Source organism: Serinus canaria, chromosome 26 (assembly GCF_022539315.1).
Source record: "Serinus canaria isolate serCan28SL12 chromosome 26, serCan2020, whole genome shotgun sequence".
Lineage (NCBI taxonomy): Eukaryota > Metazoa > Chordata > Aves > Passeriformes > Fringillidae > Serinus > Serinus canaria.
In genome coordinates, this window is record NC_066339.1 from 5,794,592 (window position 1) to 5,806,437 (window position 11,846).

General features: G+C 52.9%; 1 long non-coding RNA gene across 1 annotated transcript; it reads left to right on the forward strand.

Annotated features, from left to right (window-relative positions):
* Positions 1-1,590: 1,590 nt before the first annotated feature.
* Positions 1,591-5,758, forward strand: LOC108963333 (uncharacterized). Its single transcript, XR_001992032.3, has 2 exons — positions 1,591-1,776; positions 4,417-5,758. It is a non-coding gene; the product is annotated as an uncharacterized LOC108963333 (long non-coding RNA).
* Positions 5,759-11,846: the final 6,088 nt, after the last annotated feature.

Genomic DNA, 11,846 nt, shown 5'->3' on the forward strand with positions numbered 1-11,846 from the left:
TTCCATCAGCAGGGCTGGGCTTTGCAGCAGCACTTTTATGATGTGCTGGCAGCTTCTCCCACCTAACGGGGACGTGTTGAAAGTTTAAAGGAAGGGGTAGTTGACATAATTGGGTATTATGGAACAACAGGACATTCCTGCAGCTCCCCGTGCCCCAGCCAGTCCCTCCCTGTCTGTCCTTGACAGTAGCAGCTGTAAACTTTAAAGGTATTTGTTATTTTCCAGTAGGAGATAAAACAAATAAAAGGACAGATTTGTATCTGAAAGAACAGTCCCGGCTTCAAACTGTGCAGAGCGAAAATTGTGGCAGGTTTGGCTCTTGGTTTCACAGAGCCCTGAGAAAATAAAAGCAGGCAATGAACACTGGTAACCTTCAGTTCTTATTTCTCACATGAAAAACAGTGACTTCCTTTTCTCTGAAGGTACTGCAGGAGGCACATTTATAGACTGATGTGTTCACCTCTGTGCTTGAAACGTGTGGGTAAAACTCAGAGATTTTAATTCCTGACTGTGGGCACTTGTGCTGGAAACTGCTGCTCAGGGCAAGTCAGTACAGCCCAAATTAAAGCAGCAAACCTTGTGACCTGTGTCACTGCTAAAGCAGCCCAGCTTTGGAAACTCCAATTTACCCAATAAACAAAAGGAAAATCAGGACAATGTGGAAGAACGGGAGTACACTGAGCACTACAGAAAGAAAACCAAAAGAGCAGTGAGGCTTAATTTTTTTTGTTATTTAGTTCTTTACACCCTCCTCCACTGGAAGGGCAAAGCAGCTGGAATATTTCCCTTTGTGCAGAAGAGCAGACCCAGAGGACCCAGGAGAGCTCTGCCTCCCAGGATGCTTTTGCTAAATGCAAAGCACGGGCACCTCGAGGCTGGCCTGGTGAGCTCTGGAAGGAAACCCTGCCCTGCCCACCCTGCAGAGCTGTGCCCACCCTGCAGGGCAGCCCCGGTGCCAGCCAGGGGTGGGCACCCCCTGCCAAAGCAGGGCAGAGATAAAGGGACAAGGAAACGAAGAGGCTCCAGAGATTCACAGAACACACAGAGTGAGTCCCCCTATAAATGGGACTCTTTTACAATGGAAATGAAAACCAGTGTGTGGAGGCCCTTGGAGAGAGCATCCCTGCACTCCCAGCATTCTCCTCTCCAGATTCTTTACAAGTTTATACCCCAAAGGCAGGTTCTGCCCCCTGAATGATGGGAGCTCACAGGTCACATCCCAGTCCCCATCTCACCACTCATGGGGCACACTAGAGCCAACACATTTCCCCTTTCTTCAACAGCTTTGGAAAGGTAAAATGAAATGTTTCTTGTATGGAGAGGTGAGTTTGAAAAAAGGCAATTGATGGGGAAAAATTAAAGTGGACACTTTGCAAATGTTCTCCTACACTTTGGATTAATGCTAGGTCTATAAGCAAGAGTCTGGAGTGCAGGATGAGGAGCAGCAGAGCAGGCTGGAGAGTTTTGGGGCCGTTTGGGAGGTTTTGTGAGCGCGGGGCGGGCCGGGCAGGGAGGAGCCGGGAGCTCCATTGGCTGCGGCCGCAGGTGAGCGCGGGGATAAAGCCGCACCTGCGGCCGCCGGGAGGGGCTGGGACGGGACCGCGCTGTCCGGGCCCCCGCCCTCGGATTCTGCCCCAAACACTCAGCGAGCCCTCGTTCTTCACTCGCCCACTGCCCCAGTTCAGTCTCTCCTGTCCCCAGCCTGTTTTTGTTGTTTTGGCTGGAGTTCAGTGGAGCGGCTGCGGGATGGGATTGGGACCTGCCCAGCAGAGCCAGGTGAGTGAGCGACCCTCCAGCCTCGTGTCCGGAGGGCTTGGGGACACCTGGGGCAGGGGCGTGCCTGGGAGCCACCTGGGCAGGGATGGGGACTGGGGGCGACAGGCGCAGGATGCTCTAACGAGCTGTCCTAATTAACCCTGCTCCTACAAACACCAGGGAGCTGCCCTTGGCCGTGGGGCAGCAGAGGCCAGGACGTGGTTTCTGAAAGGAGAAATGAGAACTTCTTAAGCAGTTCCTGGGACGTTTTAAGCTGTAGTACGGATACTGACAGCAGCAGCTGATGGCACGTGTTTAAGAACACTCAGGTTCAATCACAACCTGTGCATTTGCTCTGGACTTGTACTGGTGCAACAAATCCCAGACCTGAGCTGCTGTCCAGGCCACCACTTGTAAGGATTTCACTTCTTTTCAATCAGTTGATTCTTCTCTTGATTTTCTGTGTGAATCACTTAAAATTGTTCCCTCTCCAGTGGTATCCTGAGAAGTGAAATATTTGGAAAACAGTCATGCTTGGTAATTTGCCTTATGGAGACAATTTAAACCTGCTTTAGTTTGAGTTTGCCAAGGTCTCTGAGGTCCCAAAGTCATTGTGGTGTGGTGCTATGGGATGCTGAAGCTTCCTTTGGGTGAGCTCCCTCCTGGTCTCTGGGATCAGAGGGACCAGGGGGCTCAGGCTGCTCTTGCCCCTTTCTATGGATCTCTTGTTTGTATTGGCTGTTGAGTTCCAGTAAAAGCGTCCAAAAGCCTTCTCTCACTTTCCCAAGAGAGAATCAGGAGCTTTGACCTCGGTGCTGCTGAACAATCAGGTTCCTCTCCACACGCAATGCACAGGGCTAAAGCCAATTTCAAATGTAACTGACTCTTATGGGGTAAAACTTCCTCAAAAACCAAGAGAAAATTCCCTTTTGAAAGAAATAGCAACCAATTGCAAGGAAAACATCTGGGGAAGTGTGCAGGTAATGCCTGAGAAAGGCAGGAAAAAATGAGATCCCCTGAATGAGCAGGACCAGCCCAAAGGCTCTTGTTGGGCACCACAGCTGGATGGGGCTGGGGAAGTGCTGCCTCTGGAATTCAGAGGTCAGAGCTGAGCCCCTACACAGGCACAGAAATGATTTTGTACTTTCTCCCCAGGATGGGGAGCTCCTGGCACTTGTCAGAGCAGGCAGGGCATGGCACTGAATTTGCAGAGTTTGCCGTCCCTGGGGGGGACGGTGCCATCCCTGGGGGGGACGGTGCCATCCCTGAGGTGAAGGTGCCATCCCTGGGGGGGACGGTGCCGTCCCTGAGGTGAAGGTGCCATCCCTGGGGGGGACGGTGCCATCCCTGAGGTGAAGGTGCCATCCCTGCCCTTTCAGTGCAGCCAGTGCTCAGAGCATCTGCCTTGGGTCCCCCACAGACAAAGGAACAGAGCAATATTTGCTCACTTTAAAGTTCAGGGAAGTCCAGCACCATTCTACCTGACCTTTAGTTGAAGGTTTGTCCCTTCAGAGGATGCAGCAGACCTTTGCTGCTGCTCAGGTGAAGCTGCAGCCTGACCCCCAGCACTTCTCCCCAGCGAAGAGCAAAAATCAAGGGGTATCTCATTAAAATTTATAAAAGTGAGCTCCCGACACTTTAAATTGGCTTTCAGGATGAGGGGAGCCGTTGGAGGTGGAGCTCGTATTTCAGGTTTTTATTAGCATTGATTTAATGTGCGATTTGATGATCTGGGGCTTCAGCTGCTCCCTGCGCTGGGCTCGGAGCGTTCCGGGCTCCGAGGGGTTAATGCCCCGCAGCTGAGCAGGAGGCATTTGCGGGGTGAGCCCGTCCGAACTTGCCTGATAAAAGGCGTTTCAAACAAGGCAGGATTGCACAGAGGAATTTCGGTTGATGGGTTCCTGCCTAGGCCACCCTTTCTCAGGGCTTACCCAAAGCTCCCGACAAGTCCTGACACAGCCGGGGAGAGGCTCCGAGCAGCGCAGCTTTGCTTTAACAGCGGCAGAGAAACACCCCAAACTATTTGTTCTGCTAAATCGTCCATCAGCACCTCCGCATTGGGCTTTGTGGGCTGGGGTTTTGGTTGGTTTTGGTTTTTTTAAAATTCAAGTGCAGGCAAACGTTTCAGTTTGCCTTCGAGGCAAGATTTGCACCCTAACCTCTCTTTTCCCAAGCTGTGAAATGCAAACAAATTAAAATTTGAAATCTGAAGTTATCCAAGCGTGTGGGAGACTTGCCAAAAGTCAGAGCTGGACCCTTCTGAGAGCCCCGGGTTTCCCAGGCACTGAGGAGGAAGGAGCTGGGACCTTCATTTGGCAAAGCCACCCAAACTGGAAACACCATTTGCAATTCCTTGCTGGGATGTGGAGAATTTCCATTTCATTCATGGGATTTGTGTGTTTTGATGTAGATTTGTTTTGGTGATTGTGGCTCTTTAGAGGAGAAGCAACATGCAATGCTAAGGACATGCATTATATTCTGATTTATTAATTTCATTGATAAAACCAGGACATATCTATAAGGTAAAATATTTAAACCTATAATCAGATTCCATTGCAGGAATCTCAGAAATATCTTTACTGCACAGATGTAGTAGGTTTGACTTTGATGGAGGAATATTCCTAATGGTCTTAATTTTCATTATTTTTGTCTCTTTCACAGATGGGAAGCTCTCAGGAAGAGGCTGCACACCTTTTAGAGGGTTTTTAACTGTTCAAAACTCGATGGTGTCCCAGGGCAATCCCATGAAATCCAGGATCCATCTCCCAGAAGAGACAGGGGCAGCCTGGCTGGGACAGGGGATGAGTTCCCTGCTCTGTCCGGGCTTCATGAGGCACCCGAGGGGAGCAAACCCCAATTCCCACATCCCGAGGGGCCGGCAATAATGGGATTATCTCTCCCCTATCTCGGCTGGAGGGAAGCAGTACCTTAACACTCCCGGGGTGGCCAGAGGTCTTTGAAAAGCTCCGGCACTTGGAGGAAATCGCCTCCAGGCATCCCTTGGGTTTGTAAATTCCGGGTTTAAGGCTGAAGGGACCCAGGCCATTATCTGGTGGCAGCTCCCTTGTAAAACCATAAAAGACAACACAACCGCCTTGAGCGTTTAATTTGCAGAAGCTCCTGGTGGCTGGAGGGCCTTCGGTAGATGGAGAGCACATCCCGGGGTCAGCGGCTCCCACGGGGAACGGGACAGCGGCCCAAGGGCTGCTTTGTTCCCGGCTAATTACAGAGCTCAGCACTCGGGGTGTGGGGGGGAGGAAAGCGAGGGTTCCAGCCCAGAGAAGCCCTCCAGCCCCTCTGGGTTCCAGCCCAGAGAAGCCCTCCAGCCCCTCTGGGTTCCAGCCCAGAGAAGCCCTCCAGCCCCTCTGGGTTTCGGCCCAGAGAAGCCCTCCAGCCCCTCTGGGTTTCAGCCCAGAGAAGCCCTCCAGCCCCTCTGGGTTTCGGCCCAGAGAAGCCCTCCAGCCCCTCTGGGTTCCAGCCCAGAGAAGCCCTCCAGCCCCTCTGGGTTTCGGCCCAGAGAACCCCTCCAAGCACCGAGTTCACACCTCCACACACTCCTGACCAGCCGGGCTTCCCTACCGGCCCCGGGCTCCCAACCCGCCCGTGCTCCGAGGGCAGTGAGGAAGGACATCCATGGGTTCTGTTGTCCTTCATTCCACCGGAGTCTGTCTCGTAGCTAACCAGATTTCAGTGGAGTGAAGCACAAGAGGCATGGAGCTGAGCCAGCACCGAGGAGCTGCTGCCCCCGCGGTGGGACAGCCCTGGAAATGGGGGAGCGCCAGGCACAGACCGCGCTGCAGGGAGAGGAGAGCAGAGGAGCAGCACGAGGAGCTCTGCAGCGGCCTGAGTCTCTCCTGATAATCCCCAGTAGCACCCTCTGCCAGCATGTGCTTCCTTTCTGCATAATGTGTAAAGATTAAAAGTCTACAAAGACCACAAGCTGCTTTCTGGAAGGTTTAAACACCTTATTAGAAGGAAATTAAACCCTAAAGTGGATAAATGAGCTGTGTAACCTCATCCTTTCAGTCATCTCCCCTCCAGGAAGGGACAGCCAGGGAAGAAACCAGAAACTGACCTTGATTCAGCGCACTTGCACCAGTGCATTCCCTCAAAAATCTCTCCCTACAGAATGCCCAGTCGTGCCTGCTTCCCTCCAACTCCACACCACCTTCAGAACCTGTAAAAACTCCATTAATATTTTAGATCCATTTATTTTGTAATAAAATTAATGTAAATAAGATGGAAGTTGAGGGACAACTCAGATTTTTCAGGCTGAGCACAGGATAGATCTTTCAAGGTGTCAGTGTAAATTCCTTGAAGGTTAATGCAGTTAAACATATTTGATGCATAAATGTGTCACATCTAACGCTAATCATTCACCAGTTGTAATTGCCTTTTCCAACTCCTCACCTCCCTGAGACAAATGCAAAAAAAAAAATGAGATCTGGCAAATTTAAAACCAAAAAAGCAAATAATGTCTCGCTCCCACCAGGATGTATTATTCACCATGATAGATTTGGTGGCAGATTTCAGGAATTTATTGTCCTGTGTTATTTCTCAGCTGCTCCCTTCTCTCTGACTGTTTGGAAAAGCACCCAGGAGCCACTTGCTGATGGCTTTTCCTACAAGCACAGGAGGCTTCGCTCCCTGCAAAGCCACCAGCTCCCCCTGCCCTGGTGCTGAGCTCTCCCTCTCAGCAGTGTCAGTCTCTGCTGTAATTCCCAGAGCCATTCCTGGTCAATGTCCCACCAACCAGGTTTCCCTGCTCAGTGTTGAGCTCACCCTCGAGTTCCAACCGAACCTTTCCAGCTGCAGCCCCGAGCACAAGAGCTTTGCAAATGGGACTCTGGCCAGCCCTGCCCTGCTGCAGTTTTCTGTGCTTTCTTGTCCACCTAATCCTTCATCTCTTCAAGTTAATCACCACCAAAAGCAGTCCTGGGAGCTTTTCACAGAGTGCTTTGGTTTGGAAGGGTTCTTCAAGGCTGTACTTTCCAACCCCTTCCACCATCCCAGGCTGCTCAGAGCCCCTCCAGCCCAGCCCTTAACACCTCCTTTTCCTGAAGGGCTTTCCCTCAGAGCCTCTGAGAGCACAGCAAGCCACTCTTTGCAGCTCTGGTGGTGGGTGATAAGGACACTGGGAAGAATTTGGAGCTTTCTTCCTTTGTTATCCTTCCAGCAAAACCAGGAGTCCAAGTGCACCAGGGTAAGTCTCACATGTCAAGCACAAGTGGATGAAAACCACACAGCTTTGTGTATTTACCAACTAAAATCAATAAAACAAGGGGTCCTGCCTTGCCCCAGGCGTGGAGGGCAGAATTCTGTGCTTCTGCTGAAGATCCATTGGGGCACTTTGTGCCTTCCCTCCCTCTGCAGGGCAGGAGAGGCCGGGGGGTGAGGACACAAATAAAGCCGGGCATGAAAGACGTGCTGGGGACATTTACAGCCCCACAAGGCACATATTCCTCATCCACTTGTTCTTTTTCCCTGTCTGAAGGACACTTGGGGTAACAGCTTTCCATCCACTGGAGCAAGGCACACAAGGAGCCAGCAGCCAGGCTGGCAGAGCTGTGCCGAGCGTGGACAAGGCTCTGTCAGCTCGGGCTGAGTTAGCAGAGCTCCCTTCAAGCTGACAGGTGCTGTGTAAATGCAAGCTCGTTATCAAAGCAACCACGGCTTGCTGCTCACACTGATGGAGCAGCAGAGACAAGAAAAACCCTCCAGTTACTCTTTGGAGCAATGTCTGCAGTCTAGAGACTGAAAATTCCCAGGCCTTGGAGAGCAGCTGGTGATACAGATCTGGCAGTTCAGACAAGGGAAGGCTCCTCTCAGGGAACAGCAGTGACATCAGTGCCCAGCAGCCAACAAGTGCCAGCAGCAGGGTCTGCTCCAGCACCAGGGAGCTCCTGGGGCACCTAACCCCCAGTGCCTTGTGCTGCTGCTCCTGGGGCACCAAACCCCCAGTGCCCTCCCCTGCTGCTCCTGGGGCACCTCACCCCCAGTGCCCTCCCCTGCTGCTCCTGGGGCAGCTCACTCCCAGTGCCCTCCTCTGCTGCTCCTGGGGCACCTCACCCCCAGTGCCCTCCCCTGCTGCTCCTGGGGCACCTCACCCCCAGTGCCCTCCTCTGCTGCTCCTGGGGCACCTCACCCCCAGTGCCCTCCTCTGCTGCTCTTGGGGCACCTCACCCCCAGTGCCCTCCCCTGCTGCTCCTGGGGCACCTCACCCCCAGTGCCCTCCTCTGCTGCTCCTGGGGCACCTCACCCCCAGTGCCCTCCCCTGCTGCTCCTGGGGCACCTCACCCCCAGTGCCCTCCCCTGCTGCTCCTGGGGCACCAAACCCCCAGTGCCCTCCCCTGCTGCTCCTGGGGCACCTCACCCCCAGTGCCCTCCCCTGCTGCTCTTGGGGCACCTCACCCCCAGTGCCCTCCCCTGCTGCTCCTGGGGCACCTCACCCCCAGTGCCCTCCCCTGCTGCTCCTGGGGCACCTCACCCCCAGTGCCCTCCCCTGCTGCTCCTGGGGCACCAAACCCTGGACGGTCTCTGCCACTGCAGCTCGGTGAGGGAGAGCTGGAGGATCCCAGACAGGGCTGGGTTTGGAGCAGGTTTCCTTGGGAGGGTGTGTGCAAGTCCTTGGCTGTACTGAGGTGATGAAAGCCTTCAGGCACAGGTACCCCTGCTCTGTTGGAAGAAAATAATCACACAAATAATCACACAAATAATAACAAAAATAGTAACACAAAGAAAAACACAAATAGTAACACAAATAATCACACAAAGAATAACCCAAATAATAAACTCTAAGCAGGGCAGTTCCCACTGCAGGTTCACTGACTGGGCAGCACAACAGCAGTGAGTGCTCACCCACTGCAGCCTCCTGGGAAAATCGGAGCTGTCAGGAGCTGAAGGATGCCTGAAACAGCATAGAACCAGGCTGGCTGATTCCAGCAGAATAGCTGTCCTTCCTGAGTATTCCCCAAAGGAAACAAGGTGAGGAATTACACTGCTGGAAAAGCCACGAGTTTTCAGCTTTGTTAATGGTTACATTTCAGTGTTGTGCCTCAATGCCTCACTTAAAGCCAGTTTTGATTGAGGAGACAGCCAGGCCTCCAACAGCATTGCAGTACAAACCCTCCAGCCCCTGGAGCTGCTTCATAAACGCTGCCTTGTCTGGTGTTAACTTAGCCCAGCGCAGAAGCAGAGGGGAGGTTTGGATGAGAGGCCCTTTAGAAACCCTTTACAAATGTAGATTTGATTGACTGACTGATTGAACTTAATTGCAGACATTCTCTTAATTGTACACTTAATTACTGACACTGTGTCAAAAGATTTCTGATGCAGCACCTGGAGGACAACCTTGCAAGTGCCAGTTGGAGCCAGCTGCACCAGACGTGGGGAGGTGCCACAGCTTGGAAGGGGGAAAAAATCATAATATTTTAATAATATACAATTAGGGCTCGGCCCTCCTTCCAACAGGCTGTGCACATGCACACAATCCCGGGCCGAGCCTGGGAGCAGAACAGGAACAAAGGCTGGTAATGACAGCCTGGTGACAGTGCCACCCTCCGCGAGCATCCCCGGCAGGGACAGAGGCAGGGCACGGTGCCAGTGGGGTGGCAGCGCTGCCACAGCTGCAGGGCACCCCAAATGGGGGAGCTCTGGCTGGGGATAGGGAGCAGAACAAGGAACAGAGACCCACGGGGTTCAGTTTGGGGTTCAAACCCTGCAGATCCTCAGGGGCACTGCGGGGTCACTGCAGGGCTCCCTGCGAGGGAGAGGGGACAGGGATCTCTGCCTGCCAGCAGAAGTGGCTGCAGGAGCTCTGAGTGTTCTCCTGCACCTTTCAACAGCACAAGGAGAGTTTTGGTGAATGCCAACCCCAAATCAGGGCACACCAAAACTCCACAGACAAGAGCAGAGGAGACTGGAAGTGTTTTACACGCACAGAAGTGCAATTTGCTGGAAACACCTGGAGCCTCGTTAATTTACCTGTGACATGTTGCCATACTTAATTGCCTTTGACAATTAGTAACATTTCAACACCTCCTTTAATGGCCCAATTATGAGAACACTTGTCTTCCATGCAGCAGATAGAGGAAAATAGATGGGTGAATCTCCAATGCAAAACTCCTCTGCAGGTATTTTAATGAAGAACCCAGAAAACAAACCCCAAGAGGCCTCTGGGCCGTGGTTTGGTGACACAGGAGCTGTGTGTGCCCAGCTCTGGCCCTGGGGGCTGGCACAGCCACCTCACCATCATCATCATCACTGCACAGTTCATTACAGAGAGCACACTCGCGGTTTGATTCCTTCTCTGTTCTGCTAACAAAGAGCATCCTCTGGTACCAAGCCCTGCCTCAGAGCAGGACAGGCACAGGGGAGCCCAGAACCTCTCCTGCCTCCCACGGTCCTGCCTGCTGTGGAAGCTCAGTCAGAACCAAGCTCTGCAGAGCTGCTGGCTCAGGCACTGCAGGCTGGCCCTTCTCAGAGAGAGACACGGGCAGCTCCTCACAGCTCCCCAGGCTGGGCACCAGCTCACATTGAACAGCTCCTCTGGCCAGGAGGGACTGGGGGAGCCTTGCTGCTGCTGTTTGTAATCTGAACAGTCCCTGCTGGTGCTCAGAGTTCTCAACAATTCCTCCTCTGCCTTCTCTTTGGAACAGCAGCTCTTCACTGACTTGGATCGGGGTACAGTCATGTGCTGACCACTTTGTTCTCTCCCTGGAGCTTGCGGAGCAGGAGCAGCTCTGAAGAAAGCTCCCCAGCCTCAAAGCTGCTCCAAAGTGGCTCCTCCAGAGGAGCAGGTGGAGTCTCACCGCTGGATGGAGTTTATGAATAAAACAATGTTTTATTAAACTGCTGTTACAGTTTGATTGAACAGCGTTTGGACTACAGAGGAGCAGACATATTCCTGAAAGTAATTGGTTTTCCACATCTGCTTTCCTTTCTAATTGGACTAATTACTTCAGTGTAGGATCATGTTCACTACTCTCCAGAAAGCAAGAAACCTTGATTTACAGTGAGAAGAGCAGCAATTAGAGAGAATTAATTCATACGGCAACATCTAAATAAATCATATTATGAGAAGACAGCAATGTAATTATTGTGACTGGTGACTCCCTTGTGGAGAAACATCATCCTTAAGCTGAAGTCGAGCAGCTCAGTCCTCCGAGGAATCCACCACACTCCTCGCGTTTCACAGAGCGTGTAGTGCTGATTTTAAGACCTAATTGAGGTGCATTGTCACAAGCAATAGGTTCTAACACTCCTCAGGCAGCCGAGGAACAGCAATCACATCCTTGACAAGTCCGTGTTTGTCCTCAGCAGGCAGGGCGTGCTCAGCAGCCGTGCAGAGGTGCAGGGCTTTCCTGGGGATCCTCCCTCCAGGATGAGTCGGGCTTTTCCTCCCCAGGATGAGTCGGGCTTTTCCTCCCCAGGATGAGTCGGGCTTTTCCTCCCCAGGATGAATCGGGCTTCTCCTCCCCGGGATGAGTCGGGCTTTTCCTCCCCAGGATGAGTCGGGCTTTTCCTCCTCTCCCGCCGGCCCAAGCCCATCCCGGGCTGGTTTTAAGGGTTCAGTCAGGACAAGGAGCCGAGCCTCGGGGGCTCAGGAGAGGATCCTGCTGCACCCAGGGATGAATTTGCCCCTTGGTCATCCCTGAGCAGCCTGGTGCTGCCCTCGGGATGGGGATGAGATTTCTGCTGCCCCTTTGGGAGCTCTCCCACCTGCGTGTCCTTGACTAACCCTGCGGGTCCCACGCTGTCACAAGCTCAGGGAATCAGCAGAAGGAGATGTGGGATTTGCTGGCACCTCAGCAATCCCCCAGCACTCAGCCACCCTTCCCATCCAAGCTCTTCCACTCCAGGACCCCGCAGGAACCAGGGAGATGAACTGGTCCCTGGACAGGGGCAGGCAGATCCACCCCGGCTGTGCCCCAGCAGATAAACACAGCCACGGTTCAGGGAAAGGGTTTAACACCTTCAACACCCAGCCTGGGGGGAGCAAAGCCTGGGCCTTGGGGGCTTGAAGCAGATTTAGGAGCCTCAGCTCTCTCTCTTATTATTTACTGCAATTCAAATCTCTCCTTTTCCTCCTG